This window comes from Centroberyx gerrardi, chromosome 4, assembly GCF_048128805.1.
Source record: "Centroberyx gerrardi isolate f3 chromosome 4, fCenGer3.hap1.cur.20231027, whole genome shotgun sequence".
NCBI classification, from domain to species: Eukaryota; Metazoa; Chordata; class Actinopteri; order Beryciformes; family Berycidae; genus Centroberyx; species Centroberyx gerrardi.
In genome coordinates, this window is record NC_136000.1 from 27,861,939 (window position 1) to 27,868,292 (window position 6,354).

Sequence of the window (6,354 nt, forward strand, 5' to 3'; positions counted from 1 at the left end):
GGAGCGTCCTTCCACCCCGGTAGGCGTGTGTTACTCTGCCGTGTGTGTGGGACAAAACAGGACAGGCAACGACAGAGACACGCCTCCCTCTCCCTCTCCCTCTCTCTCTCTCTCTCTCTCTCTCTCTCTCTCTCTCTCTCTCTCTCTCTCTCTCTCTCTCACACACACATTCTTTCACACAAGGACACCCAGACTGAGATAATGCAAGAAAAATACAACACACAATAAAATCTCCTCCAGTGGGCTACAGATTGCGTTTGATGTGGGCGTGAAGACAAGGTTGCGTGATTATTGTTTGATCTTATAATAAATATATAGAGAAAAAACATAAAGAGTTTGGGAAGTTCATGGCCATGTTGACCTGACACGCAATCCTGGATCTGCGCTCCTATTCACACTATTGATTATATGTGTGATAGTATGCTGTCCTACAAAAGGTCAAAGGTCATGACTTGGGTTTAGCTTTCTTATCAGCAAAAATTATACCCATAATCTCTGAACCAAATAATAGCTTAGGATCGGATCTCAGAGATGCTTGATTCTTTCTTATATAGATTCTCACTTTCACATACTGTATATCTTTAAAGGAGAAAATACATGATGCAGCTACACTGTTGTATGTGTGGTATATATGTGTTTTGTAGGGTTTTTGTTCAGGGTGACTGAAAAAACAGGGAAAGATTGGTTGTCAGTTTTACAAAATCATAATATGTTCTATTTACTCAAAGAAATGATGTTTCTACTCTTTAAGCTATATGCAATCAATTACAATTAATTCAATAATTTGTGTTGCTTTAACACATTTCAATTATATGGAACCAATGTACAATTTTTTTTTGAGTAAATCCAAAGACCTTTTTTTCCCCCAGTGAAGTCCCACAGAAACCAGAACCAGTGAGTCAAACTCCAAATTTGATTTTGATGAATCATCACGCCCATGCTAAAACTGAAAGAATCCTCATTCCATTGACTTATTATAGAACAGCATGAGTATATGAGTTTTGGGAAACCCAACCAAGACCAGTTCAAACTGAAACTAATTTGTGACCAATACCAAAGCAGAGGGCTAAAGTGAAAACACATGAAAATCTTACTCTGCAGTGTCTCACACTGTGCATTATTATCCAGCAGCATAAGTCTAATCCCTACACAGCTGAATGTATTAGATGATGATGCTTTAAACTGGCCATAAGCATAAAGAAATCCATCAGAGGTCTATTATACTCTGCAGATTCTCCATCATCTGTCCTTTCAACCGTTTCAGCCCTACAAATGCATATAGGGTTGATGAAACTTGTTATAAAAAAAAAAGGATTTATCTGCATTAAGAGTGTGTGTTCTATTTGTGTGTACATTAGTGCCAGGTTTCCATCCCCCGCCACACACCACTGCTCTATCTTTGCGTATAACCTCATCTAACCCGGAGTGATGGCATCAGGCCAGGTATAAACCCAGCTGGGAAACAGCAGGTTTTCATAATGCGCCCCCCCCCCCACCCCCCCACCCCCCCACCCCCCCACCCACACACACACACACACACACACACACACACACTACAGTTAATGCATGCATGCACACGCACACATTCAGACACAAACACGTTACACACAAGCATGTACACATCTACACAGGCTTCAAACACACACACACACTCACAGACAGAAGCATATGCACATGCACACACATTCAGCACGTGCATCACACACACACACACACACACACACACACACACACACACACACAAGAGATTTGGATAAAGAGGATTGACGTCCGACTGCTATCTCTGGGATGAGAGATAGCAGAGAATATTCCCCCCCCCCCCCCCCCATCTTTGATCTTATTCCCTCTGAGGTCATCAAATCTGTCTGACTCATCCAAAACTAATTTGGAGTTTTATTTATCTCAAAAGCATATTAATCAGAATTAGTGCTGCGTATACAAATGCATGCATTTCAAACCTATTTTTTCCTGCATTAAAGTGATGATTCCATGGATAAACAGCTGTGTTACTGCAGGTAGACAGGGTTTTGGGTTCATTTCTTTGAGTAGAGCTCCCCCTGGTGTTCATAAAGGATAATACATCTTTGAAGCAGAAAAACCCTTACTGGACCTAAACAGAGGGCTCATTTGCATAAAAAATATTGTGGATTGATGAATCTGGGCAAAGAAACCAAGAGCACAGGTTGGAACTGACCATTTATTTAAACTGAATAGCATATGCGTACAAAGTTTCTACAAAGCTAGAAAATATCTAACATTATACTTTTAGCCATGAGGGGGGGGGGAGTTACAAAGCAAAGATCAGACCCTGTGCAGTACCAATAGACACACATGACTAGGTTTCGGATTTTCCTAAATGTACTCTCTTCGCAAAATAGGATAAACATTAGAATATCAAAGATATACACAACATCTGTAATAAACGTTATTGTCACCTTTATACAAAGCACCTTATCAAAAAAACACCTCAGCGCACGGACAGATATTCCTGCGAATGCGCCGGAGCAAAAATATTCAAGGCCATTTTGGAATTGATTACAGACAGGTTTATATTATGTGCCACGTGTGGTTTGGAAAAGACGATATACACACACATCCAACTTGCAAGTACAAGACAATATTAACAACAAAGACGATAATGATTCATAAACTTTCCAACTGAATCCACTCCAACAGCTTTAGACATTGTGCGCGCGTTGCTTTTGATGATGTTTATGTCTTGAGAACGCACTACTTTATTAACGTGAGCACATTCTCCAATAGGTTAGGTCGGGTGTGGTCTCTGGTCATTACCAGTAAAAGCCTACAATTGAGTCTTTGTAATATTTTAGAGACATTTAGAGCATTTCAGTGGCATCACAGTTTCCAGTGGCATTCACAATCAGGCCGCACAGGGCTTATTCAATGTGATGCAGTTAACAGTCCAAACCAAGATGATAAGAGGTGTCCAGATATGCTTGGAAAGGCAATGCGGTTGTATTCTCTGTCTTGTAGTGGTCTTGTATAGCTTGAAAGTGGATGTAATAACTCAAATATGTAAATTGAATTATGTGACACAGGTGTAATCTGTACTTATTACTCTGAATTTTAGAACAACCCGCTGTTTCATATCTAATCATATCACTCCGCACTCAAGAAGTCCGGTTGATTTGCTTGACTTCTAATCAAATTAACTAGCGACACCTGGTGCCAAAAAGACGTTACTCCTTGGTTACTGCAAACAGACACTGCTAACTAGGTTAGAAACATGGAAGATTTTCAGCCCATTTTCCAATACTACGTTACTTTTAACTTATTCGGAGAGCACAAAACCTTTATAGTTAATAGCTGGACGAAAATCTTAGTGGATTTGTTTACGTTGCTATGGTTACAGTTCTGCTACAGTGTAGCATGGACGTTAGTTTGAGACGTTTCTGTGGTTGCAGTCCTGTGGAACTATGTTTTTTGGCGGAAGCTTGTAAATTAGGCTGCTTTAGTTTGCAAATCCATATTTCGTGTCAAATGATGAATGTCTTTGGTAAATAGCTGTGTGATAAACGGGATAATGTACAGGCAGCCGGTCATTATTGCAAAATATGTTATCCCTTACATTTTACATATTGGTGTATTGGTGTGAAGGGCTATGGTCTGCCTGCCAATGTATGTTGTGTCCGTATTTTACTGAGGACAAAACACTAGTAGGGTGCTGGGGACTTCCGAAGGGGGTTTTCCAGGACTGGAAGCCACCTTTCCAACCAGAATGATTCAACAAAGGTCTGGCAAATGATCTTGCTTGGTTGGAGAGGTGTCTCTAATCCTGGGAAACACCCTCCACCATGACACACCAGCCCACAGGAATCTGGTCTCTGTCAAAATAGTGGAGTCTTGGACACAGGTAAACTTGATTCTTGTGATCTAACCAGAGCAGAATCACACAGCGTTTCCTCTGTAGATCTTCTGGACACCACATAGCATCACAGTTGGTCACATAGGATAATCCTGGGAGTCCTGGTACCATGTTGATAGAAAGATGATCACTACTCAATCTATTTTTTTAAACAAATATAGCAGTGGCACACAAGCATCCAGTATTCTTTGTGTGGCACATGAAGCCTTGGAGCCTCATTTAATAAAATGCATGTTACTTCATCTTCAGTTTTGATCTTTGTATATGAAAAAAAGCTGTGCACACAACTTCCATCTATAAATAAAACACACAGCCGCCCAAAACAAAATACAAAAATGTTTCCAATCATATTCCAATATTCCATCCAATCAGATCAAATCTATTAATAAGGGACTTCATCTGTTTCAATTATTTTAGAGCAGGGAGCTGAAAACTACTAATATGCAAGTCATAATTTATAAATAAATGCTGTGTACAAAGCTCAATTCACTCGTAGTTATTTTTATAAATAAGGATTTGTGCCACATATACATGTAACACATACATACAAATACATGTAAACAGCCTAAAGATACCAGGCTAACATGAACTTTTCTCATTGACATTCTATGAGAAATTTAGAAAAAGTTATTCTGAGATGCTTTAGGATGACAATGAGGAAATATTTGACCAGGAAATACAGAATTTGGATTATTAGCCCTCAGGTTTACTTGACACTGAATACTGGAGCATGTGATGCCCACATTTCCACGACTTTTCTAAACATTGTCTGGAAAAACATCAAATTCAAATCAAATTCTCAGGCTTTTCATGACCGTATGAACCCTAAACAGAACTGAAATAGAAATGTCTACAGCCGTTCCCAACCAAAGGCACTTCATGCTACTGAGCATGGCACGGACAAACCACCAATCAACACCTAGTATACTTTATCAACAGTTTTTGGTTTTGATAAGCAAGGTTAAGTTATAATGACTTATTTCATTCTGACATATCTCCCTGGAAGAAACTAGTCCTACTGACGGATTAAAGGGAACGGTGTCTTGAGCCATTTGAATGGCATCTATAGTTGTAAGAACATAGGTGTTACGATGCGATTAGCATGCTGTCGGCTTCCCTCACATCTACAGCTCTCAGTTCTACGGTTTCCAGTAGTATCACATAGTAATGATAAGGGACATCCTAATTTGTAATAGTGATGTAATGGCACTGGCAGAAAGAAAGTGGCATTTCAGGCTTGAATACATCACTCAATGTGGACATAGTAAAGTTCAATTAAGTGGTAGAATGAGAAGATAAAGTGTTCAGAATATTGAACTACCATATGCTGGATTTCTTTCCTTTGAGGGGATGTGAAGTGAAACCTGATGGGGAAATCCAGTTCAGCTAGAGGATCACAGGTTTAAATGATAATGTATAGTTTGTAAGATTCATCACAGTGCTTCCCAATGGACTGATCATGATATAATGCTTCAATTTGATTGATATTGAAAATGGTATCGACTTATCTCTAGCTAGTAACAACAGAGATGAGGACTCACCTGTTGCACAAAAAGGTACCTGAATCGTTCAATCTTAATTATAGTTTCTTATTAACATCATTTTTGTAGATAGTGTTCCTGGAATTAAAATATAGTATATATGCTACTATCAATAATTAAATTTCCCCAAGTTTATACGCTAACATTTTTTTTTTAAAGAAACGTACAAAAAGGTAAAAATTAGATTTCTTCTCTTTGGGATAAACCTCTTTTTTGTGCAAGAGTGCGGCTCGCACAATTTGAGTATGCAATCGCTATCTGTACAAAACCAGCTCTATACTGTCGCTCTCCTCGTTATTATTACCATAGCTCCGTATGATAATGCAGTAGTGATATTTCCTTCCACGTCGCCACGACCAACAACCGCCTCTTTCTGTTTATTGATGATACACAGGGTCTGACCTTCCTCCAGTATCTTTGCAGATAACACACACTTTTAGAACGGGGTGAAAATAGTGTGATTGAGGTTTTTTTTCCCCTGGGTCGAGTTTCCCAAAAGCACATGACAGTGATATCACTTTGTTTTTTGCTGTTCTGATGAAAAACTAAAGTAATGGAATCTCCATTAGAAACCAATAACCATGAAACATCAAATCCCCTGTGGAGCCAATGGGATAAGAAGATATTAGTGTCAGGATGCGTTTGGGAAAGCCCACCCAGGTACATTTAGATGTGCAGTGTGTCTATGGCTGCATTGTCACTGTCCCATTTACAGCTAACTAGAAACTTGCCCAATGACATTTTTAATTTTTCACGAGCAGCAGTGAAAATGCAGCCATCGTCTTCCTTGTGTTTCTCCTCACTAAGTCACATTGGTTGGCTCCAAGACACACTTGTAGAATTCTGTTTAGAGATTTCCCATCAAATACCTCCGATGCTGTCTATTAATCAGCTAGCAAAGGCCATATGTGTGTGTGTGAGTGTGTG